General features: G+C 48.2%; 1 pseudogene; it reads left to right on the forward strand.

The window, feature by feature from the left end:
- The first annotated feature begins 2,204 nt into the window (after window positions 1-2,204).
- The window catches only part of LOC144806524 (uncharacterized), a 180,272-nt pseudogene continuing 156,640 nt past the window's right edge, over window positions 2,205-25,836 (forward strand).

Below are 25,836 nucleotides of genomic sequence, written 5' to 3' on the forward strand. Positions count from 1 at the left end.
TGGCTCCTCCCACACCTCAGCGCAGCTAAAGCCAGCTCGTTACTTGCCCTGGTGGATTGCTCACCTGTTGCTTTTTACATTAGTTGAAGGCGTTCTGGACTGCGAGCACGAAGGACTTGCTCTTCCTGTTGCTGCTGTTTTTTTAAATCTTGTTTTAGCCTTCACTCCTCGCGGAACCCGCTTCGCGGGTCCCGCTTCGCCTGCACTCATCTGGGATAGCGCTTTGGAAACTTTGGCGCTTGAGCTCCTGAGGTGGTGGGGAAAGCAGGGCTGCGAGCGAGGGGAGGCGCAGGACTTCCAGTCCCAGGAGCGCCTTACCCTCGGCATCTACACCAGCTGACCCGCTCTCCCTGCTGGCTCCTCCCACACCTCAGCGCAGCTAAAGCCAGCTCGTTACTTGCCCTGGTGGATTGCTCACCTGTTGCTTTTTACATTAGTTGAAGGCGTTCCGGACTGCGAGCACGAAGGACTTGCTCTTCCTGTTGCTGCTGTTTTTTTTAATCTTGTTTTAGCCTTCACTCCTCGCGGAACCCGCTTCGCGGGTCCCGCTTCGCCTGCACTCATCTGGGATAGCGCTTTGGAAACTTTGGCGCTTGAGCTCCTGAGGTGGTGGGGAAAGCAGGGCTGCGAGCGAGGGGAGGCGCAGGACTTCCAGTCCCAGGAGCGCCTTACCCTCGGCATCTACACCAGCTGACCCGCTCTCCCTGCTGGCTCCTCCCACACCTCAGCGCAGCTAAAGCCAGCTCGTTACTTGCCCTGGTGGATTGCTCACCTGTTGCTTTTTACATTAGTTGAAGGCGTTCTGGACTGCGAGCACGAAGGACTTGCTCTTCCTGTTGCTGCTGTTTTTTTTTAATCTTGTTTTAGCCTTCACTCATCGCGGAACCCGCTTCGCGGGTCCCGCTTCGCCTGCACTCATCTGGGATAGCGCTTTGGAAACTTTGGCGCTTGAGCTCCTGAGGTGGTGGGGAAAGCAGGGCTGCGAGCGAGGGGAGGCGCAGGACTTCCAGTCCCAGGAGCGCCTTACCCTCGGCATCTACACCAGCTGACCCGCTCTCCCTGCTGGCTCCTCCCACACCTCAGAGTAGCTATATATTTCTCATTTGGTACCGCAACGCGGGAGCGCGCCGGGAGAAGCCCGGGACAAGGGCGGGACCGTCTGAGGCCGTCAGAGGCTGCAGTAGGCTGGGCTGGGCCCTCTCTCTTTGATTTTTGTTTTTGTTATATTTCTGTTTGGTATTTATTCTCGCAGACTAATATTACATCTTGGGGAGTCTTAATCCTAGCTATACCTTCACTACACTTCTCTTATGACGGCCAAAAAATTACGTTCTGGTCGCGTCCTAGTAGGGAAATCTGGGTCTAAAACGAAATCTAACCCTTTACGCAACAAAATTACGTCCTCCATGCAACTGAAAGGCCAGTGTCAGCTTTTTAATTTATGGGACAAAGGGAAAGATAAGTCATCTGAGTTGCAACACCCGAGTGAGGGTCCTGATTATAATGTTCCGGAAGCTGCTAATTTGGTTATTAACGTTTCTTCTGGTCTGAGTTTGGTACCTGGTCAATCTCTGCTAATACCTCTTAGTCCCGAAATATTAAGGGGTTCATGCTTGATTTCAAATGGCTTACAACCGGGCTCAATTTGTCCTTTTGAGCCTGCGGGTGGTAAGGATTTGAAATTTGATAGTATTATTTACCCCCAAGAGTCTACTGTGGAAGTTCCCAATGCTATAGTAACTACTGGCCCTTTGTCAGTTTTTCCAGTTAATTTGCCGATCCCGGACAGTGATTTTACATTACCTGACATCGATCTTACAGCTCACAAGAATCGGTTGATATCCCTTCAGGGGAAAGCTAGGGCTATTTTAAATTCCAATGAAGTTATAACCATTTCAAGTACGGGTCCCCTAAGTAGCACACCCTCTAATAAATTGGATTTTTCTCCCGCTCAATTAAATTTTTCTTCTTGTTCTGGTCCTATTCTGAACAATGTAGCGGAGGGGTCTCCAAATGCTAATGGGAGGTTATTTTCTAAAACTCTATTTTCTTTGGAATTCATACTTTCTTCGATTCTGGGTCTACTTGAAAAATTTGTTGGAGGGTCTGAATGTATTTTTGACACGGTAAATCAAATCTTAAAAGTGCTTTTGCAAAGTAAGAACGGTCCGGTGTCTGATTGCCCTCCTATGTTTGTCAACTCGATGGAGATCCCCAAAAAGAGTCCTCCAAGTGTTCAAGTAGAATTGGATCCCGTTCGTCCCTCTTTCCTCAAGGACGGCCAAGAAGCTATGAAGTCAGTAGCACTACCAGCTGACCTTAAGATCCGCAAAGCGGCTTCGGCTGGTATTAATTGTATAGCTTCTATTAGTGATAAAATAGAGGTAGTACCCACGTCCCCTACCGACCATAAAATTGATACTCCCTCTCTTTTTCCTATATTTTCAGTACAGTTAAAAAATGAGGAGATTGTTATGGCAAATACTGGAAGGGTTAATGAATCGATCCCCTTAAAACATAAAAAGATTAAAATAAAGAAGAGAAAAACCATTCGAAGATTCTCTAAAAAAAGACAGAGAAAACTTTTATTTGACAAAAGTGTGGAACCAATTTTAGAATATTCCCCTCAGGTTGTGCAGTTGCCTGCCCCTGTAGAAGTTATGATTGCCTCCCCTAAAGTGGAGTTCATTACTACAGATCTAGGTCCTATAAGTTCCACTAATCCTTTTCTCCCCAGGGTTACTTCACCCGCTGTTAATCCTTTTCTTTCTTGTCTTAACCCATCAGCAATGCCCTATCAAGATGTTCTCAAGGTCAATTCCCCTGCTGCTAATCCTTCTCGCTCTTCTCTTAATCCATCAGCTCGACCTCTCCTAGAGGCACCCACAATTGTAGTCAGTCCACCCAAAGAAAAAATAAATGTAGATACTTTTTCTCTTGATTTTTTGCCCTTATTTGATACTGATTTAATTCTAAATAGATCTGCCCTACTTATTTGTTTCAAAGAGATTGAAGGCTTAAAATTAATTCAAACATCTGATTTGGATGTAGTATTCCTTCTTAACTCTTTGTTAGGGAGATCTACAAGGGTGAAATTTCATTCAAAAGTAGTGTCAAATCTTATTCTACAGTGGGCTGCGGAATTGCAAATTAGAGGAATAGATGTTATTCCATATTTTGGGGAAAAACGTAATCCACAGGCATTCCCCAATTTGTCATCTTCTTCCCATCAGGGTTTGAAGTTGTCGGATTGGTCCAGCTCTGGATCAGAGGATTTAAAAATATGTGTGTCCAGGAATGAAAGGCAAGTGTTGTATAAAAATCCTCCTTTGAAACAAACGTTGAAGGATGATCAATCTAAATGGAGTTGGCTACCGGGAGTCTTAGCAAGTAAAGCTACTTCCGGCCTCAAACCGCATTTAAATTTTTAACAAAGAGCTGAAGATTATCTCGTGGAATACAGCAGGTTTTAAAGATTATAAGGAGAAACTAGACTTTTTGTATTCACACAAGGTGGATATAATCTGTCTACAAGAAACATGGGTGGAAGGTAGAATAGCGCTAGAAAAGGATTTTTTCGTTTTGGAAAAGAGTGCAACTTCTTCTAGAAGAGGTCATGCAAAGGGAGGGATAGCATGTTTGTTAACAAATAGAATAAAATGGAATTATTCTCATTATCTCGATCCGGGGAATTTGTTCCAAGCAATAACCTTAAAAGATGTTTTTGAGGATTGCCCTAATAGATCGCTGGTAATAATAAACATCTATATCCCCCCAAATTGTTGCTTTAATGACGGTCTAAAAACGTTATTTTCCTTCTTAAATGCAGCGATGGATGTTGCCTCGCCTCCTTATGTATTAATGTTTGGGGATTTGAACTGTAATATATCGAATTGTGGGCTAGCTCTATTCAGAAACAAACTCGGGGATGAATCTCTGAATATCCCATCGGCCCAGTTCCCTGTCAAAGTTAAAACTAATAAAAGAGGTAAACTTGTCCTAGAAGGTCTACATAAAGTTGACTGTTTAATAGTAAATGGGAGGCTCCCTTCTGACACCCCAGCAGCTTTTACGCATAAATCAAATAAGGGAAATTCAATCATTGACTACGTCATGGCTGATTATGCTCTATTTGCCAAGTTGAAAAATATGAAAATCATTGAGTCTAATCTTAGTGACCATAATGCGTTGTTGCTTACAGTCTCCGTCAGTCTTCCGAAAGTGGACTCTTGGAGCATGGAGAGGGATCTGGTGAACTTCGACTCTAATTCTGGAAAATGTTTCTGGAATTTACGCTGTTTTGAAAGTCTGCTATCCCTTTTGAATCAAACTGTTAAGAGTTTATCTCTTTGGGAAGGGAGAGAGCTGTTAGGATTTGCTAATTTTTTAGATTTGGTAACTTCTATAGCGAAGAAGAAACCTGGTGTGGAAAAATTGCTTGCAGTCCCTCCTCCTCTGCGGGCTTTAAATATATAAATAAATAAAGTAATAAGGGGGCAATATTTATCATTTTCTCAAGAAGCCAAGCATAAATTGTCCATTTTAAAAAGAAGGAGAGTTAGGCTTAAGGCTCGTCTAAAACGTGATAAGGAAGACTCTCTTTGGATACAACTGAGGGAAGCTTCCTATAACGGTCAAGCAAAAAAATGTTGGTCTTTAATTGGCAAGGGCTGTGGGACCAGAGCCAGTGCCACTCCGATTGCCATTGAGGAACAGATTTGGGTTCAATACATTGAGAAACTGTACAGTAACAATAATTTGCAAGTACATAGGGTGGAATCCAATGAAGTTACATGCATATTTGATTGTCCCTCTGAAAAGGAAATTGAATTTGCTATTATGAACATGCGCTCTTCTGGTGCGATGGGGCCAGATAAAGTTCCCATCTCAGTATTGAAACAACAGAGTGAACTTTGGAGCAAGATCCTATTTCCAGTTTTTAAATTCTGCTTTTCTAGCGGAACAGTCCCCCCCTCCTGGAAAGGAAGTATCATTGTCCCCTTATATAAAAAAGGGGCAAGAGATCTTCCCCAAAATTATCGTCAAATCGCTTTGCTTGACGCCATAGGTAAGGTTTTCGCAAAATGTATTCTTACTTTAATGAATCAATGGGTAATTGATTTTAAAATTCTACCTATTGAACAAACAGGTTTCAGACAGAATCACGGAACTCTAGATAACCTGTCGGCTCTACAAGTTCTCACAGAAAAATATGTTAAAGTCCGTGGTGGGCAGGTTTATGGGGCTTTCATTGATTTTTCCACCGCATTCGATAAAGTGGACAGGATATTACTGTGGAGAAAGTTATCTGATTTAGGTATGCCCTTACATCTCATTAAGTTAATTCGTGCACTATATTCAGATACTTGGTGCAGAGTTCTACTGGGAGGTGAACGCGATCTATCTAAAATAATTTTTACCTCTAATGGGTTAAAGCAAGGCTGCCTTTTGGCTCCCTTGCTGTTCTCCCTTTATACAGTCGATTTACCTGTTGCCCTTTCAGCATGCGCTGGTATTGCTCCGTCTTTGGGGGGGGGTTCCAATTGCATGCCTTATGTATGCAGATGACATCCTGATTTTGGACCTTAACCCGAAGGGCTTAAATAATCGCCTGCAGGCACTGTCCGAATATGCCGAAAACCATTACCTATTGATAAACACGGTAAAAAGTAAAGTGATTTGTTTCTCCGGGAGGAAGAAACCTAAATTTCTTAATTTTCCTTGGTGTGTGGGGGAGCAAAAATTGGAAACGGTGAAATCATATACCTTCCTTGGTAAAATTGTCACAACTAATTTAAGTGACAAACCCCATATAGACAATAACTCCCGAAAGGCTATTTCACAGGGAAAGAGTTTAGTAGCCTTGTATAAAGCTACAGGTAGAAGGCATTTCTCTATTCTTTTAGATGTATTTAGAGCAAAAGTCCCTGCTTCCCTGTTATACGGTTTAGAGTTAATAGAGCAAAATAAATGGAGTTTTTTATCTTCCACGGAAGGGAAAATCTTGCGTAGTTTACTATCTGTTAGTTCAGCAAATTCAACCGTTTCCATGAGACAGGAACTTGGCCTACGTAGCAGCTGGGCTCAAGGTTTGGCTGGCTCCATTCGTTGGGTAGTAGGCATAGCAAAAAGTGAGTCTAACACCTTGAGATACCTTATAAAAAATGAATTGCTGGGAAAGCTAAATGAACATTCCTTGATTGTAAAAAACTTTAGATTTGCTGTGGCACAATTGAAATTGGATGAAGAAACTTTATTTTCTTTATCCTCTTATCAATTAAAATCTTTATTGAAGACTTCTTCATGGGAATTGGGGTTTTGTCATGACAGAGATTCCCGGCTGTCAAAAAAAGGTTGTACTCCTGTTATTGAGTCATGCATCTTGCGGAAAGCGCAACCTTATATGTACTGGAACATCCCTCATGGCGTTCGTCGCTTAGTGTACTTAATAAGACAAAACCTGCTTCCGCTGAAAGTTCTTTATGCCAGATGGTATGGTCACTCTCCTCTCTGTGATCTTTGTCAGATGCATGACCAGGACTTAAATCATGTCATTTTTGTTTGTCCAGTCCTGATGCCCTACAGGCGTAGATGGTTACGTCCAATTTGCCTACAACTTAACATTCTTTCCGCCCTGTCATTTCAGATTGCCTTGATTAACCCTCCTAATGAAATGTTTTGTTTTAAATTGTACGGCTTCTTTAAATGTTTTTTGGATCTTTACTAATATGTTATTCTTTATTTGTGTTTAGTGTTAAAAGGACATTTTATGCATTTTTCTTTCTATGTATATTTTGGTTTTGTGTGGACCTCGAAAGAGTTCCTTTATCATAATAAATAAATACTGAATACTGTGTTAGAAATTAGGGCTAGGCCCAGGGCTGGCTCCACGTGAAATGGGGATTAACGTTGGCAATCCTGGGCGGGTGAAATTTCCTCATTGCGGTGGTACTAGTGGTGTGACACAGTGGCAGTTGCATGCCTATGGAAAAAAAGAAAATGTGTCCTGGTTTGTCCTTACTGTAGCATTACAACAGTTACGGTACGATCGAGAATATAGCAGGTGACAGTACACTAGAACAGTGCCATAATGTAGCCTAACAAATGGTAAAGTATTTGCTTGCAAGTATAACTAGTACTTGCGTTGAATTTATTTGACATTGGCTCCTACTACTAGAAGAAATAGTACTGAAGCTGAGTAAGTCTAGAAGATATCCTCGTATTCCTTCACCAGCCTGTTGCTATGACCTTATCCTCCCCAGCAAGTGTGTTGAATTATTGATGTCATTTTAGTCAGACATCAAGCAAAACAACACAGCCCGGGGGAAGAGGGTTAGGGTTTGGAAAATGGATGGGAATGGGGGTTTCTTTTTGGGTAGGTTTTGTTGAGAGAAGAAAAAAAATGCACAGCCTGGACAAACAATAATTGAAGATAAAGAAATCTTTGGGTACACACTAAAGCTAAGCACATGCAGTCACACTCATAGAAGAAAACAATGGATACTGTATCTGTATTCTGTATGTTGTTGGAGTTGTCCTGTTGAATTTGGTAAGTTAGTTGCATGCAGCAAACAATTCCTCTTATTAGCGGCACTCCTCCATTCCAGCTGACGCTTCGTCCATCAATGTTGGTGACCACTGACAGAAGACACCCTGTGTCCACTGCCTGCCTGGCGGATGTTGACTGAAACCCGGCCTGTAATTATTGAACGGAAAACAGGAAGTGCTATTACAATACCACTGATAAATAAATAAAACGTATGTACGCTGTGTGTATGTATGCTGTATGTCCAAAACACTTCTATCCGGTATTAGACCTTCCCAGGAATGCCCCAGCCAGGACCCGCCAACCCACCCGCAAAAAAGCACGCAACAACACCCCCAAACAGCGAAAAAGCAAAATCTCATACTTACTATATCTCTCGGCCTTCGGTCCAAACGCGCTGTGCAGCTAGGTCATCATCATAACTCCTGTTTTCCACCACGGATTTCCTGAAAAGCAAATGCAATCAAGATTAGACTGTCGCAGCAGTGCTTCGGCAGAGACCCCGGCCGCAACCCACCCACGAACAGCAGGAAGCCCCCCAAAACGCTACATTGAGCAAGATGTCAGAAGAAATAGCAAAAAAAAGGCTTTTCCTTAAGGATTTTGTCCAAAACACTTCTATCCGGTATTAGACCTTCCCAGGAATGCCCCAGCCAAGACCCGCCAACCCACCCGCAAAAAAGCACGCGACAACACCCCCAAACAGCGAAAAAGCTAAATCTCATACTTACTATATCTCTCGGCCTTCGGTCCAAACGCGCTGTGCAGCTAGGTCATCATCATAACTCCTGTTTTCCACCACGGATTTCCTGAAAAGCAAATGCAATCAAGATTAGACTGTCGCAGCAGTGCTTCGACAGAGACCCCGGCCGCAACCCACCCACGAACAGCAGGAAGCCCCCCAAAGCGCTACTTTGAGCAAGATGTCAGAAGAAATAGCAAAAAAAAGGCTTTTGCTTAAGGATTTTGTCCAAAACACTTCTATCCGGTATTAGACCTTCCCAGGAATGCCCCAGCCAAGACCCGCCAACCCACCCGCAAAAAAGCACGCAACAATACCCCCAAACAGCGAAAAAGCTAAATCTCATACTTACTATATCTCTCGGCCTTCGGTCCAAACGCGCTGTGCAGCTAGGTCATCATCATAACTCCTGTTTTCCACCACGGATTTCCTGAAAAGCAAATGCAATCAAGATTAGACTGTCGCAGCAGTGCTTCGACAGAGACCCCGGCCGCAACCCACCCACGAACAGCAGGAAGCCCCCCAAAACGCTACATTGAGCAAGATGTCAGAAGAAATAGCAAAAAAAAGGCTTTTCCTTAAGGATTTTGTCCAAAACACTTCTATCCGGTATTAGACCTTCCCAGGAATGCCCCAGCCAAGACCCGCCAACCCACCCGCAAAAAAGCACGCGACAACACCCCCAAACAGCGAAAAAGCTAAATCTCATACTTACTATATCTCTCGGCCTTCGGTCCAAACGCGCTGTGCAGCTAGGTCATCATCATAACTCCTGTTTTCCACCACGGATTTCCTGAAAAGCAAATGCAATCAAGATTAGACTGTCGCAGCAGTGCTTCGACAGAGACCCCGGCCGCAACCCACCCACGAACAGCAGGAAGCCCCCCAAAACGCTACATTGAGCAAGATGTCAGAAGAAATAGCAAAAAAAAGGCTTTTCCTTAAGGATTTTGTCCAAAACACTTCTATCCGGTATTAGACCTTCCCAGGAATGCCCCAGCCAAGACCCGCCAACCCACCCGCAAAAAAGCACGCGACAACACCCCCAAACAGCGAAAAAGCTAAATCTCATACTTACTATATCTCTCGGCCTTCGGTCCAAACGCGCTGTGCAGCTAGGTCATCATCATCATAACTCCTGTTTTCCACCACGGAATTCCTGAAAAGCAAATGCAATCAAGATTAGACTGTCGCAACAGTGCTTCGACAGAGACCCCGGCCGCAACCCACCCACGAACAGCAGGAAGCCCCCCAAAACGCTACATTGAGCAAGATGTCAGAAGAAATAGCAAAAAAAAGGCTTTTGCTTAAGGATTTTGTCCAAAACACTTCTATCCGGTATTAGACCTTCCCAGGAATGCCCCAGCCAAGACCCGCCAACCCACCCGCAAAAAAGCACGCTACAACACCCCCAAACAGCGAAAAAGCTAAATCTCATACTTACAATATCTCTCGGCCTTCGGTCCAAACGCGCTGTGCAGCTAGGTCACCACTCACCAATCATCATAACTCCTGTTTTCCACCACGGATTTCCTGAAAAGCAAATGCAATCAAGATGAGACTGTCGCAGCAGTGCTCCCAGACCCCAAAACTCACCCACAAACACCCGGAACCCCGCCAAAGAGCACCTCAAAGGCAAGCAAGTCAGCAAAAACGGCAAGAAATTTCCACCTCATATTTGGTCCAAAACACTTTTATCCATTATTAGAGCTTGACAGCAATGGGCCCAAAGCCGTCAACTCACCCGCAAAGAAGTAGAACACCCCCACAAGTGCTGAGTCTTTCTTCATTGGGCGTAATCCAGCACTCTGCTTTGAGGGAAATCGCAGTCTGGAGGAGGAGGAAAGAGGAGCATGTTCTTCAGAACTTGTGAACCTGAGGAATGTAGACTGCGGCACCTTCAAATCAGTAAGCAAACAAGTGAAGACAGTTCTGCTGATGGTCTTGTTTTTGGGATTAGGTGATTAAAGTTTGAATTAAATTAACTGTGCAAAACAAAGAAAGAGAGACACACAGGAATAAAAGTGAATAAGGACGAAAAAGAAAGTTATTGATTCATTGTCTCATTTTCAGGGCTCGGTGTCAGGGAATAAGAAGAAGATTTCGTCATCATACTCTGCGAATTCAGGCAGGATGAGGTCAGTGCCACCGAACAGAGAACAAATCCCCTCATCTACGTTGCCGTCCTCCTCGTCTTCATGCGGCGTGCTTTCTCGTACTTTGTAATCTGGTGGTATGAGGTGCTGATTCATCTTGATCATTGTCAGCCGCTCCACATTTTTGGGCGAGAGGCGGCTTCGTTTGGGAGTTACAATGCCACCAGCAGCACTGAAAACACGTTCAGAAGACACACTTGCGAGTGGGCAAGACAAATAGTTTATAGCCAGGTTGGAGAGCTGTGGCCACAATTGTTTTTTGCCATGCCAATACTGCAATGGCTCATCATTAAGAAAGACCTCTGTTGAGTCATTCAGATAGTCCTGCACCATCGACTCAAGGTCATCAACGGTTCCTCCACTTTGCTTACTTTTTGCTGCGCCTGTGAAATTTTTTCGAGAACCATACCCCATCAAACTTAGCCAATCCTCCTCCGCAGCCACTGTTAGTGTTGTCATTGTGTGTGGTGCAGATGATCCACTTGCCGGTGTCTTTAACGGCTGAGAGGTCACTTGTGCCCCTGCCACAGGTGCAGAAGTGGATTCTTGTGACTGGGGATGGCCTGCTGATGCTGATGCTGATGCTGATGTACTGCCTTCTCCTTCAATAACCTGCCGTTCTTTTTCAAACCTCTTGGCTGACCAGGCTAGCCAATGTTTGTAATTTTTAACATCTTCATCAGCAAAAGGAAAGAATGCTTCGCCTGCCAGCGTCTTTTTGTAGCGTGGATCCAGAATAGTAGCACAAATGTAATGCTGTTCTGACTTGATCTTTTGAAGACGTTCATCACCACGTAGGCGCTCTAATAATTTCTCAGACAAAATAAAATGGTCTTTTTTTTTTTTACATCTTTTTCGAACTCAGAAGACACCGCCATCAGTTGGTGCTCCAGCATGCACAACAATGGGATAGCTTTGCCCAAATTACAGTCCTCCTGGCTGACTGCACGCGTGAAGAACTCAAAAGGACGAAGCATGTCTGTCAGGCTTTTAACTATGTCCCATTGCGCCACACCCATCCGCAGGTCATCCTTCTGAGATGTACCCTCTGTTAAGAAATAGTGATCGAGTACCGTATACTGCTCATACAGACGCTCAAGCATGTAGAAGGTTGAGTTCCAATGTGTTGCCACCTCCTGGATGAGTGCTTTCACTGGTATTCGACTTTGAAGTAGCAGCCTCCTCAGATGCTTCCGGGCCTTAAAAGAATGGCTGAAATGGTTGCACATTTTGCGGCAGGTGGCCATTACCGCGAACGCTGCACTGTCTCTATCACTCAAGAATTTTTGAACTACCAGGTTGATACAGTGCGCCAAACACGGCACTCTGAAATAGCCACCCAGCGACATGGCCTTAACTACATTGGCGCCATTATCCGTGGAAACATAACCAATCTGGCGTTTTTTTGGGGATAGCATTTTCGAGACCTTTTTGTTAAACTCGTCCAAAATGTTTTCGGATGTGTGACTTTTCTCCAAGCCAAACATGGCTAGTGTTGCATGTTTCCGAGCAGCTTTGAAAACTTGGTCCGGGTCAACACCTGCGTTTAGCTTTGCTTTAACACCTGAAAAAGAGACCCAGTGTGCAGTGATGCACATGTAATCAGCGCCTGCGCCACTGGTCCACATGTCTGTTGTCAGATGTATTGTGTGAACAGCACTCTTCTGCAAAGCTGCCCCAATCGCCTCCAGCACATCTTCATGTAGTGCTGGAACCGCAACTCTGGCAAAATAGAACCGGCTAGGAACCTTCCATTTAGGGCAGAGCGTTGCCACTAATTCTAGAAAACCTACCGCTTCTACAAAAGAAAAAGGGAGAAGGTCCACAACTAGCATTTTAGCCAGCTTAGTGTTATACAGACGCGTCAGTGGGTGGTTGCGTTCATATGGCACGTCTGAAGAAAACATGGTTCTAATGTTGCCCTGGACCAAGCATTTACGGGCTGATAATGACTTCGTTGACCCAATTTTGCTCGCTGGTGAACTTTTGTGCGTTGGTGTCTCACTCGCTCCAACACTCTTAGTGTGCCTCACATTGGGTGTGCTGCTGACAGGGGTACTGGGTGTAAGGGAAGTGTTTGACACGTCTTCTTCCTCCTCGTCATCATCAGATGCAACATCAACGTTTTCTTGAATTCGGGCTTCCTTGATCGCATCTAGGTGCGCAAACCATTGGACAGTGTGCTGTCTCCTAAGATGACCTCTCTGGCCTCCGGTACCATAGTTGGTACCTGACTTACCACGACTAACTTGTGGAAAAGTAAATTCTGCCATGTTCTGTGTCCCTACGTGTCATCCATCATATGTTATGTGTGCATGATTAAATATGCATATGTATTCCCTATGTTCGATTCAAGACGCAATTATAGTTGTGTCCACCTCTAGTATGCCAGTTTCCAGTTCTCGTGAATACTACGAATATCAGGTCTATGTAAAGCTACGTTGCCACGTTTCTCAGTGTGCACGTTATTCCATTATAAAGTCCCCGTTTCTAGGCCTCAAAAGGGCCTGGACACCAGATTCAGCTCCTGTCTCCTGAAACCTCGCTGAGGAGCGATACAGCCCCCACCTGTATCCTCGACCCTTCACTTACTTCCTGCCTTGCAGTGCCCGGTTCAGCCTGGCTCTGCCTCTGAGTCTGCCAAAAGTATGTTATGATTCCAGTTATCAGTTCAGTCCTCCTTCTCTGCATTCCTAAAGCTACTGAATCGCATCGATAGTTTCCGTCATTGTCTAGCTTTCACGTCTCCACGTTAGAGAAATACTGTATTAATGGTCATTTAATATTCTTCATCACGCACTACATGTAGAATAATGCATGCTCCAGTCTTTGAATCAAGTTAGCCTTTCCCCTCCTGACTTCTAGTTTATATCAACATGTTCTCTAAACATCAGATACTAGATACTGCTTAGGTACATGTCGCCCTGACTCTCCAGACTTCAGTCTCTGCTCCTAGCACAGAGTTCGAAGCCCCCAGCTTCTCCTAGTGATACGTCATTGCCAGTTTGCGCGCACCATCAGGTTAGAGGTCCCGGCTCCTCAGGTAGCCCCCTCCATGGTTTCCGCCCCATTCATGACATATTCTGTTACGTTTGCATCACATGTCTATGTATACGCCCTGTTACACCTCTTTTCACCCTTATCTTTCGCGACTGCTACGCGTCACGCCTATTGCTCCACCCACTGCTACGCCTATTGCAATGTAATGCTATGTGTTTGCGTTATGTATATATGCTCATGCACTGTTATTAAAGGGTTGTTCCCTTGTCCCGATCCTGACCCCGGCAGCGCTGCTGGGCCTTGCCATCCTATTCCTGTATTTGCTGTATTAAACCTGCAAAAAACTCCTACTACCTCGAATTTTGACTCTTATTTATTGAGCTATCTGTTATTCATTTATACATTCAAAAATAGGGTATTATTTATTTATTTACCACATAATGGTGCCCGAATAGGGACTTGCCCTTTCCCCACGCGTCGGTGAAGCCACGCCGACCCCCTGACCCTCTGCAGTCGTGACGGAACTCTTCTGCGCACCGGCAGATATTTCTGCTTCAAGTATCCCTCAGGCCCACGGAGGAGACGGAGGAGGCGGTCCAGCATCCAAACGAGACGGTGGAGGAACGCGGCGAGTCCCGACCAGAGCCCAAGCCGAGAGTCCAAGGTCCGAGATATCCGGAGGCCCACCCGTAACAGAAGTCCGAAGTTCGTCCGTCTGACGTCGAGGCAGTCCAGTCCAGTCTGAGGCTTTCCGTTCTTGCTGCCCGGTGAGTACCGTTACTGGGGTAGTATCTAGACAGGGTCAATTTAATTGACTCTGGTCCGTGGGTTGGTGGTACACAGACCCACAAACGAAGTGTCCACTTCGGTGGATGCGGGTCCTGACGTGTCTCTTTATGAGACCGGTAAGTTTCGTACTGTTTCAGCAGTGCATCTAGTTCCTGTTCTAGTCAGTTCTGTTCTCGAGAAAATTCATGTATTCTGTGTTCCGTATTCCAGGTAGTATTCTGTTCGAACTGTTATTTTAAATGTTCTTCATGTATTTTAATGTCGTGGTATGAATGGGGAATAAGTATCGTGTTCATTGTGTATTGTATTGTGTCTAGATTACAGTCCAGTCATGCCCTTGTTTTCCAAGTTACGTCAGTTAAAAACTAGAAAGGGTCTGCTGGAAGCAGCAGTTCCAGTTCCGCCTAGGGACAGTCCAGGTCATTTTATGTATCAGAAGCATGGCATAAGCGCCATATTGTATCTAGATTTATGGGTAGAGTATACCAAACAGTTAGAAGAAAAGTATAGATGGCCCGTATCGGGCACATGGGATGCCGAGTGCATCATGCGAGTAGAAGAGGCATTATGGAAAAAGAAAGCCAGACAGTCACAGAAAGAGTTATGGCGCAAAGAAGCTCATAAAAGAACTGAAAAGGAAATCAGAAAGTCAGAATTAAGTAGAGAATCCTTAGAACGAGCACAAGAAAAAGAACTAATCGAGATAGGTGAACAAGTCAAAGCCGAACAGTCAGACAGACAGAGGCATGCCCTTATTAGGGGTATGTATCCTCTCCTTGCCGAGGGCTTGCCAAAAGCGACCCCAGAGGCATCCAGTAATTTCCCGCCACCATTAGTCCCGACCAAGCTACGTCACAAACAGACCGCAGCTGATATTTTTATTTCGTCCTATTTGGACGACACAGTCCCAGAATATGCAAATCCTGTTCGCGCTCCGCCAGTCCCTGTAAATCAGGCACTTCCCGCTCCTCCAGACACCGGAGTACCTGTTACGGTACCCCCGGTCCAGCCCGCCATACAAGTCCAGCCTACATTTCCATTTCCCACTCTGCCAGGACGAAGAGCCTCAGTAGACGACTCTAGTTTAGGGGCCGCAGGGGGAGGTACTCCTCAAACCCCGCCGCCACACAAGCGTTTAACGACAGCCGAATTACATATACAAGCATCACAGCGTACGCCCAGACATCAGACTGTAGCAGAAATAAGAAAATCCCTTGCCGAATGCGGCTATGATCCAGTCCCAGGCGAGGATAATATGGTTTTATATTCATTCCGCGTAAGAAAGGTGGCCGAGTATCTAGTCACCTTACCGAATATGAAAGAAGATCTAGACAGAATATATCGTTTCATCCGTACAGGGGATGATCCAGAAAGTATTAGCGAGGCCATGTCTCAAAGGAAAGCTGAGACCCAGCTCATGATATTAAAGTTTCTGATCAATTGTCTAATAAGAGAACAAGATTACCCGTCTAAAGATCCGGCTGAAATGAAAACCCTGACACGGTGGAGTGATAATATAGCCGAGGGTAAGCACAAGACCGTCGGTGCTATGGAGAGTATGTACAAGAAAATCCGTAAAGAAATAATAAAATTACACGAACAGCGTAAAGCAGCACAAGTAAGCGAGAAAGAAAGTAACTCTGATCCTGAAGAGTTAGACGACGAGAATCCTGACAGAATAGCGTATGTAGGAAAATCTAGATTTCCAGATCGCCATTTACGCCTAGAACACAAGTCTATTTTTCATCATCCAGCACCAGAACAAGGTTCTCTAGAACAAGTGTTTCAAGCTACCGATCATATTCTGAAATCACGAATCGGTTACAGTGAGTTAAGTACCATGCATGAACAAGAACTAGCCCGATCAGCAGTCCGATGGATTACTGATTCTACCACTTTTCCAGACGAAATAGTGGCACAAATGTTTTTAAAAATGCCCCCAGCCGAGCAGCGACTGGTGGGTATGTATATGATTCAGCACCTCATTACTCTGTATGAGGGTCAACATTCTGATCCAGGTCCGTTACATGATATCCTGAACGAGTTACTCCAGTATAGATGGAAAGGTTTAGGTACCGACTTAATTAGTGTCATTCTAGAACAGCGTCACAAATATAGAACGTTTCTGAACCCGCATTTTGTTCAAGTCTCACCCCCAGAAAGTAAACCATTTTACATGGAGAGACAGAATCCGTTACGAGAAGTCCACCCAGTTAGAGGAACGGGTGGCGAACTAGAACGAGTGTTTGTTTACACTCCGATTACAAAGATGGAACTCCTCGAGATGAAGAAATTAATTCCCTGTCATGACAAAGATCCAGCAGGGTTCCATAGAGAATTAAAAGACATGCTCCGTATGGGAGAATACACGTATCCAGATATAATTAAAATGTTAAAGGTTCTGCTGCCCGCAGGGGTGTATGAAAAGCTCAAGGAAAAGGAATGGGAGGTGGGAGAGAAAAAGATCGATTGGGCAGTCCTAGAAGCTGAAGATAAGGCACGAGTACCAGGTACCGGTCTTGGAGCGAAATGTAAAGAATTACCAGAATTATTAATACAAGTTTTACCTAGATTATTGACAACTAGAAAAGAAGACTGGGATGCAATCTCAGCCTGTAAACAGAAACAAGACGAAGATATTAGTGATTTTTATTCTAGATTCGAGAAATGTTTTAGCATCAACAGTGGCCTCAAGACAAGTAGTGAGTCATACCCTCACCTTTTTGTTACTAAATTAGTCGAGAATTCAAGTTCACCAATTAAAAATCGAGTTCTGAAAGTCGAAAGTACCTGGCAAGCTAATACCCCGTCCCAGATGTTGCAGATGCTCCAATACCACCAGAATAGAATCAGGGAAGAACAAGAATACGAGAGAAAACGTATGAAAGACACGAAAATGAAAGTACTAGTTGCACAATCTGTTCCTCAAGACAGTCAGAAGAGGGGTCCAAATCAAGCCAGTCATCCTGCAGCTCCCGTTAAAGGACACTGCAATTATTGTAAACAGCCAGGTCATTTTATAAATGAGTGTGCAGTTCTGAAACACAACATAGCTACTGGTAAAACTAAAGAAAGACCACGTCCGCCTAGACAAGAACAAGTTTCACAGATTCCTCAGCCACAGAATACACCACAGACAGTTACAGCTCCGCAGCCTATCGCTGCAACACAGCACGTCACACAGCAGATGTACCAGTATGCACAGTCTGAGTATCCAGAGTACCAACAGTATTCATGAAACAGCCTAGAGAGGGAGGTAGGCTTGCCTCTCATCGAGATACCTGTAGATCAAGAAGGTCCCTATGTTCACAGTCAAGTATTAGGGAAAGACAGAAAGTTTTTGATCGATACAGGGGCAAGTAGGACCACAATTAGTCACGCCGAAGTTCCAGGGGCTCCGCTCTCAGGCTCAAGAAATGTTTCCCTTGGATTTTCAGGAAAGCCTATCGTAAATGAGATCTCAAAGCCAGTTACTCTAGAAGTAGGTCCATTGTCCCGCACTACTGATCTGTTACTTACTAAGTCATGTCCAGAAAACCTATTAGGCATTAAAACACTGAAAGAGTTAGGTGCAGTTATATGCTGTTCCCCAGAGGGAATACGATTGTTCCTACGTGACTTTAAGGGTCACTATGTATTACGAGATTTTGATTCAAGACTGTCTAATGTTCCACAGCACTTATGGGCGCAAGGTCCAACTGATGTAGGTTACATGCAAATCACACCCTATCGTGTGACTCTCAAGCCAGGTGTAGTGTTACCACGAATCAGACAGTACAGATTGGCACCTGAGGCTGTAGCAGCCTTATCCAAAATTATTGACGAGCTCATGGCTCAAGGAGTGGTTGTAGAAACTGACTCCAACGTATGCAATTCTCCGACTCCCAAAAAACGACAAAAAACAATAAAATCAGCACAATCCCAGCCCATCCATGGCCTCAATGGTGTTTAAATTCAAGAAGACACCCCTCAGAAAGACTAGGCCCATGCAACACTCACTACCCCTGGGCATAATGGATGAAAAGTAGACAAAATAAGTGCAGGCCTTAGACACTGCCTCTCTTCAAAATGGCCCCTTACACCCCAAGCCAGTCCACATCAACAGTACACCCCAAAAAAACAGAAAAACAGCCAAAAATCACCACAATCCAATGCCATCCAGGATGTTTACATTAAAGAGAGTGAGACCACACTACATGCACACTCAGTCCATGCACCACTACCCCTGGGCAAAAGGCCACACCAGCAGCCCCAAAAAAACGACAAAAACAACAACAAACAGCACAATCCCAGCCCATCCATGGCCTCAATGGTGTTTAAATTCAAGAGGACACCCCACAGAAAGACTAGGCCCATGCAAGTCACCACCCCTGGGCAAAGGGCCCCACCAGCAGCCCCAAAAAAACGACAAAAAACAATAAAATCAGCACAATCCCAGCCCATCCATGGCCTCAATGGTGTTGAAATTCAAGAAGACACCCCTCAGAAACACTAGGCCCATGCAACACTCACTACCTCTGTGCATAATGGATGAAAGGTAGGCAAAATAAGTGCAGGCCTCAGACACTGTCTCTCTTCAAAATGGCCCCTTGCACCCCAAGCACATGTTGCCTGTACCAGCCAGCACTCAAGATGGCCACCACCACCACCCACATGGCCAGTCCACATCAACAGTACACCCCCAAAAAACAGAAAAACAGCCAAAAATCACCACAAACCAATGCCATCCAGGATGTTTACATTAAAGAGAGTGAGACCACACTACAGGCACACTCAGTCCATGCACCACTACCCCTTGGCAAAAGGCCCCACCAGCAGCCCCAAAAAAACGACAAAAAACAGCACAATCCCAGCCCATCCATGGCCTCAATGGTGTTTAAATTCAAGAAGACACCCCTCAGAAAGACTAGGCCCATGCAACACTCACTACCCCTGGGCATAATGGATGAAAAGTAGGCAAAATAAGTGCAGGCCTCAGACACTGCCTCTCTTCAAAATGGCCCCTTACACCCCAAGCACATGTTGCCTGTACCAGCCAGCACTCAAGATGGCCACCACCACCACCCACATGGCCAGTCCACATCAACAGTACACCCCCAAAAAACAGTAAACCAGCCAGAAATCACCACAATCCAATACCATCCATGATGTTTACAATAAAGAGAGTGAGACCACACCACAGGCACACTCAGTCCATGCACCACCACCCCTGGGCAAAAGGCCACACCAGCAGCCCCAAAGAAACGACAAAAAACAATAAAATCAGCACAATCCCAGCCCATCCATGGCCTCAATGATGTTTAAATTCAAGAAGACACCCCACAGAAAGACTAGGCCCATGCAACACTCACCACCCCTGGGCAAAGGGCCACACCAGCAGGCCCAAAAAACGACAAAAATCAGCACAATCCCAGCCCATCCATGGCCTCAATGGTGTTTAAATTCAACAAAACAGTTGTATCATGCACCCCTAACCAACCCATGTCCTACTGGATACTGTGGCTACCCACAATATAATTTATTTAATGCTCTGAAAAAGTTCCAAAATTGTACTTGCAGCAAATGTAATGCCCCAAACAAACTTACTTGTGAAAGTTGATTTCTAATCCAAAAGCGATCCAAAGACAGTCAAAAAGGCCTCAAATCCAAATATCCAGCAGCACCCACAAAAAGTAATCCTTCCAGCTCCAGATCCAAATGAAAGTGACCAGGAGATGGACAAAGCACTGGGAGGAGCCTGCTGGACAGGAACAGGAAGTTGGAGACTGTGGGGCACTTCCTTCCTCCCCCCCCCAAAAAATGGACTCCTTGCAAAAAAAAGGGCATGCAAATGTCAACCTGAGGAGTGATTCTGATAAAAATCATAATTTTCTGAAGGTTTATCCTGTTTGCTGGTGATTTTCTTGTGCAGAATTGCAAAATCTCTATTTCGCGAGTGCGAGATTGTTCCTTTCCGCCGCAACTACGTGTTCGCAATTTCGAACTCTCGCGAGGTGTGCTGTGCAAGGTGGCAAGCCGCGATTACGTATTCGCGGGCGCCAAACTCCCGCGGGATCACGCAGCAAGATCTAAAATGGCGCGGCACTCGCAAAATATGATCGAGAAAAACAACTCGGCAAACGCTTAATGACGGAAAGTGAACGCCGTGCACCACGCCGCGCGCCGCAACCAAGCAAAAAATCCGCCGCGAGCGGATTCACGGATTTTCGACAAATTCGCGCGAATTCGCGGATTGCGAATTTGCCGAAAATCCGAAAAATCCGCGAGCGGAGCGGATTTTACGCCCATGCTTAGTGGTGGAGTTGTATAATTTCTTTGACCCACTCCCCTGTCAATAGTGAGTTTTAAAACACATTCCATTTGCTAGCAGGCCCCCTTCCAGTAACATTCATCTTAGAAAGGGGCTGTAGGTTAGTAAGTTTGCAATTCAGGGGCTATGTAGAAGCTTGAACGTCTTTCCAAAGCTTATTACTGTTTTAAAGGGCGTATTAATTTCGGATATTTCGCTTTTTCCATGGACTTATGTGTTCGGTTTTATTTCAGGGGAAAATGTCTCTGTCTCTGAGAGCTGCTGTCTCCGGTTAGTGCCCTTCTTTCCATTTCTGCTGCTTTGCTGCAGTTTTAAGACCTTGTTAGAGTTTCTTGTTGCTGAAATGGGGGTAATTTCTGATATTAATCTGTTTCCTTAATCTTCATTACTTGATTTTGCCCGCCGCAAGACAGTGTCATTCATAGTCATTGAAATGTCACTCATAATTTCACTGAAATTATGAAAATGTCACACATAGCAATCTGAAACCTTGGCAGCTATGGTTTGAGGATTCATGGCCCTGTAAAATATAAAGAATCACCCCCAGGAACAGGAACATTAGAAATGCTGCCCAGTCTCATTGCAGCAGCTGTGTCTACATTGCACACATTGAATGAAATACAATTCCTCATTTAAATTCACTCCTGAATGTCATGTCTGTCCCTTTGCAGAAGCTTAAAAAATGAACAAATTGCTGGTATTTCACTGAGGGAGGAGGCAGAGCTGGCATAAGGGGCTGAATCTGAAGCTCCTCAAGAGCACACCAGGGAAGGGTGAGGCCTGTCATGGACTGTGAGTGTTTCACCCATGTCTGTGTCTTTCCAGGCACCAATGCTTGTTTATGTGAAATGTAGTCACTGCTGGAGCCTGGAGGCGGCGGTTCTGTCAGTGGCCACCAGAGGGCGCTCCTCGCCTGCTGGTAAACCCCACTGAGCACACATTGTATGAAAGGGAGAAGGGTTTCCTCTTCCGGGTCAGCAGCGGCAGAGACAGCACCAGTAGCGGTGTTGACATCTCTTCCGGTCTCTCCTGGTGTGTCCAGCCTGCTGCAGAGGAGGAAGGAGACCTGTCTGGTGGGCAGTCACCTTCATCTACAGACCCCCCTCAAACCCCAGATTTACCACCCCCAGACCCCAGATCTGCCCCCCCCCTCCCGGCCCCCCAGGAGGAGGAGAGAGCCTGGACAGGTTTCTGCTCAGGTAGGAGAGCTGCTAACTCACTTGGCTGCAATTTATTGATCCATGGATCAGATTCACCCTCCTGGCATTCATGGTGAGGTCAGGAGAGCCTATGCTGAGCCTGAGTGGGGGTCAGAGGAAGTGAGGCCTGTCCAGGGCTGCAGAGGAGGGGAGGTCAGACCTGTCCAGAGGAGCAGTGTCTCTCTTCGGGGCCTGTGCATAGCGCCTCGAGGCTCAGGTTGGAGTCAGCGCTGTATGGGGTGGAATGAACTCTGGGCTCCTCTGTCCTTAATGAGAATCCTTCCCCGAGAGGCCTGTCCAGAGGAGGAGAGGCCTGTCCAGAGGAGGGGCAGAGGAGGAGAGGCCTGTCCAGGGGTGCAGAGGAAGAGAGGCCTGTCCAGGGGAGCAGAGGAGGTGAGGCCTGTCCAGGGGTGCAGAGGAAGAGAGGCCTGTCCAGGGGGTGCAGAGGAGGTGAGGCCTGTCCAGAGGAGGGGCAGAGGAGGAGAGGCCTGTCCAGGGGTGCAGAGGAAGAGAGGCCTGTCCAGAGGAGGGGCAGAGGAGGAGAGGCCTGTCCAGGGGTGCAGAGGAGGAGAGGCCTGTCCAGGGGAGCAGAGGAGGTGAGGCCTGTCCAGGGGAGCGGAGCAGGAGAGGCCTGTCCAGGGGAGCAGAGGAGGAGAGGCCTGTCCAGGGGTCAGAAGAGGTGAGGCCTGTCCAGGGGTGCAGAGGAGGTGAGGCCTGTCCAGAGGTCAGAGGAGGTGAGGCCTGTCCTTGGGTGCAGAGGAGGAGAGGCCTGTCCAGAGGTACTGAGGAGGTGAGGCCTGTCCAGGGGTGCAGAGGAGGTGAGGGGTGCAGAGGTGAGACCTGTCCAGAGGAGTGCAGAGGAGGTGAGGCCTGTCCAGAGGAGTGCAGAGGAGGCGAGGCCTGTCCAGGGGTGCAGAGGAGGTGAGGCCTGTCCGTGGAAGCAGTGTCTCTCTGGGGCCTGTGCATAGCGCCCCGAGGCTCAGAGTGGAGTCAGAGGCGCTGTATGGGGTGGAATGAACTCTGGGCTCCTCTGTCCTTAATGAGAATCCTTCACCGAGAGGCCTGTCCAAGGGTGCAGAGGAGGTGAGACCTGTCCAGGGTTCAGAGGAGGGGAGGCTTGTCCAGGGGGCAGAGGAGGAGAGGCCTGTCCAGGGGTGCAGAGGAGGCGAGGCTTGTCCAGGGGGAGGAGAGGAGGTGAGGCCTGTCCAGGGGTGCAGAGGAGGTGAGGCCTGTCCAGGGATGCAGAGGGGGTGAGGCCTGTCCAGGGGAGCGGAGGAGGAGAGGCCTGTCCAGAGGAGGGGCAGAGGAGGTGAGGCCTGTCCAGGGGTGCAGAGGAGAGGCCTGTCCAGGGGTGCAGAGGAGCTGAGGCCGGTCCAGGGGTGTAGAGGAGGTGAGGCCTGTCCAGGGGAGCAGAGGAGGTGAGGCCTGTCCAGGGGAGCGGAGGAGGAGAGGCCTGTCCAGGGGAGCAGAGGAGGAGAGGCCTGTCCAGAGGTCAGAGGAGGTGAGGCCTGTCCAGGGGTGCAGAGGAGGTGTGGCCTGTCCAGAGGTCAGAGGAGGTGAGGCCTGTCCTTGGGTGCAGAGGAGGAGAGGCCTGTCCACAGGTACAGAGGAGGTGCGGCCTGTCCAGGGGTGCAGAGGAGGTGAGGGGTGCAGAGGTGAGACCTGTCCAGAGGAGTGCAGAGGAGGTGAGGCCTGTCCAGAGGAGTGCAGAGGAGGCGAGGCCTGTCCAGGGGTGCCGAGGAGGTGAGGCCTGTCCGTGGAAGCAGTGTCTCTCTGGGGCCTGTGCATAGCGCCCCGAGGATCAGAGTGGAGTCAGAGGCGCTGTATGGGGTGGAATGAACTCTGGGCTCCTCTGTCCTTAATGAGAATCCTTCACCGAGAGGCCTGTCCAAGGGTGCAGAGGAGGTGAGACCTGTCCAGGGTTCAGAGGAGGTGAGGCTTGTCCAGGGGGCAGAGGAGGAGAGGCCTGTCCAGGGGTGCAGAGGAGGCGAGGCTTGTCCAGGGGGAGGAGAGGAGGTGAGGCCTGTCCAGGGGTGCAGAGGAGGTGAGGCCTGTCCAGGGATGCAGAGGAGGTGAGGCCTGTCCAGGGGTGCAGAGGAGATGAGGTCTGTCCAGGGGTGCAGAGGAGGTGTGGCCTGTCCAGGGGTGCAGAGGAGGAGAGGCCTGTCCAGGGGTGCAGAGGAGGTGAGGCTTGTCCAGGGGGAGGAGAGGAGGTGAGGCCTGTCGCGGGGTGCTGAGGAGGTGAGGCTTGCCCAGGGTTGCAGTGGAGGTGAGGTCTGTACAGGGGTGCAGAGGAGGTGAGGCATGTCCAGGGGTGCAGAGGAGGTGAGGCCTGTCCAGGGGTGCAGACTAGGAGAGGCCTGTCCAGGGGTGCAGAGGAGAGGCCTGTCCAGGGGTGCAGAGGAGAGGCCTTTCAAGGGGTGCAGAGGAGGAGAGGCCTGTCCAGGGGTGCAGAGGAGAGTCCTGTCCAGAGGTGCAGAGGAGGTGAGGCCTGTCCATGGGTGCAAAGGAGGTGAGGCCTGTCCAGGGGTGCAGAGGAGCTGAGGCCGGTCCAGGGGTGAGAGGAGACAAGGGTTGTCCAGGGTTGCAGAGGAGGTGAGGTCTGTCCAGAGGGGTGCAGAGGAGGTGAGGCATGTCCAGGGGTGCAGAGGAGTGGAGGCCTGTCCAGGGGTGCAGAGGAGGTGTGGCCTGTCCAGAGGTCAGAGGAGGTGAGGCCTGTCCTTGGGTGCAGAGGAGGAGAGGCCTGTCCACAGGTACAGAGGAGGTGCGGCCTGTCCAGGGGTGCAGAGGAGGTGAGGGGTGCAGAGGTGAGACCTGTCCAGAGGAGTGCAGAGGAGGTGAGGCCTGTCCAGAGGAGTGCAGAGGAGGCGAGGCCTGTCCAGGGGTGCCGAGGAGGTGAGGCCTGTCCGTGGAAGCAGTGTCTCTCTGGGGCCTGTGCATAGCGCCCCGAGGATCAGAGTGGAGTCAGAGGCGCTGTATGGGGTGGAATGAACTCTGGGCTCCTCTGTCCTTAATGAGAATCCTTCACCGAGAGGCCTGTCCAAGGGTGCAGAGGAGGTGAGACCTGTCCAGGGTTCAGAGGAGGTGAGGCTTGTCCAGGGGGCAGAGGAGGAGAGGCCTGTCCAGGGGTGCAGAGGAGGCGAGGCTTGTCCAGGGGGAGGAGAGGAGGTGAGGCCTGTCCAGGGGTGCAGAGGAGGTGAGGCCTGTCCAGGGATGCAGAGGAGGTGAGGCCTGTCCAGGGGTGCAGAGGAGATGAGGTCTGTCCAGGGGTGCAGAGGAGGTGTGGCCTGTCCAGGGGTGCAGAGGAGGAGAGGCCTGTCCAGGGGTGCAGAGGAGGTGAGGCTTGTCCAGGGGGAGGAGAGGAGGTGAGGCCTGTCGCGGGGTGCTGAGGAGGTGAGGCTTGCCCAGGGTTGTAGTGGAGGTGAGGTCTGTACAGGGGTGCAGAGGAGGTGAGGCATGTCCAGGGGTGCAGAGGAGGTGAGGCCTGTCCAGGGGTGCAGACTAGGAGAGGCCTGTCCAGGGGTGCAGAGAAGAGGCCTGTCCAGGGGTGCAGAGGAGAGGCCTTTCAAGGGGTGCAGAGGAGGAGAGGCCTGTCCAGGGGTGCAGAGGAGAGTCCTGTCCAGAGGTGCAGAGGAGGTGAGGCCTGTCCATGGGTGCAAAGGAGGTGAGGCCTGTCCAGGGGTGCAGAGGAGCTGAGGCCGGTCCAGGGGTGAGAGGAGACAAGGGTTGTCCAGGGTTGCAGAGGAGGTGAGGTCTGTCCAGAGGGGTGCAGAGGAGGTGAGGCATGTCCAGGGGTGCAGAGGAGTGGAGGCCTGTCCAGGGGTGCAGAGGAGCTGAGGCCTGTCCAGAGGGGTGCAGAGGAGGTGAGGCCTGTCCAGGGGTGCAGAGGAGGTGAGGCCTGTCCAGGGGTGCAGAGGAGGTGAAGCCTGTCCAGGGGTGCAGAGGAGGAGAGGCCTGTCCAGGGGTGCAGAGGAGGTGAGGCTTGTCCAGGGGGAGGAGAGGAGGTGAGGCCTGTCGAGGGGTGCTGAGGAGGTGAGGCTTGTCCAGGGTTGCAGTGGAGGTGAGGTCTGTCCAGGGGTGCAGAGGAGGTGAGG

Source organism: Lissotriton helveticus (assembly GCF_964261635.1).
Source record: "Lissotriton helveticus chromosome 1_1 unlocalized genomic scaffold, aLisHel1.1 SUPER_1_unloc_8, whole genome shotgun sequence".
Taxonomy (NCBI): Eukaryota; Metazoa; Chordata; class Amphibia; order Caudata; family Salamandridae; genus Lissotriton; species Lissotriton helveticus.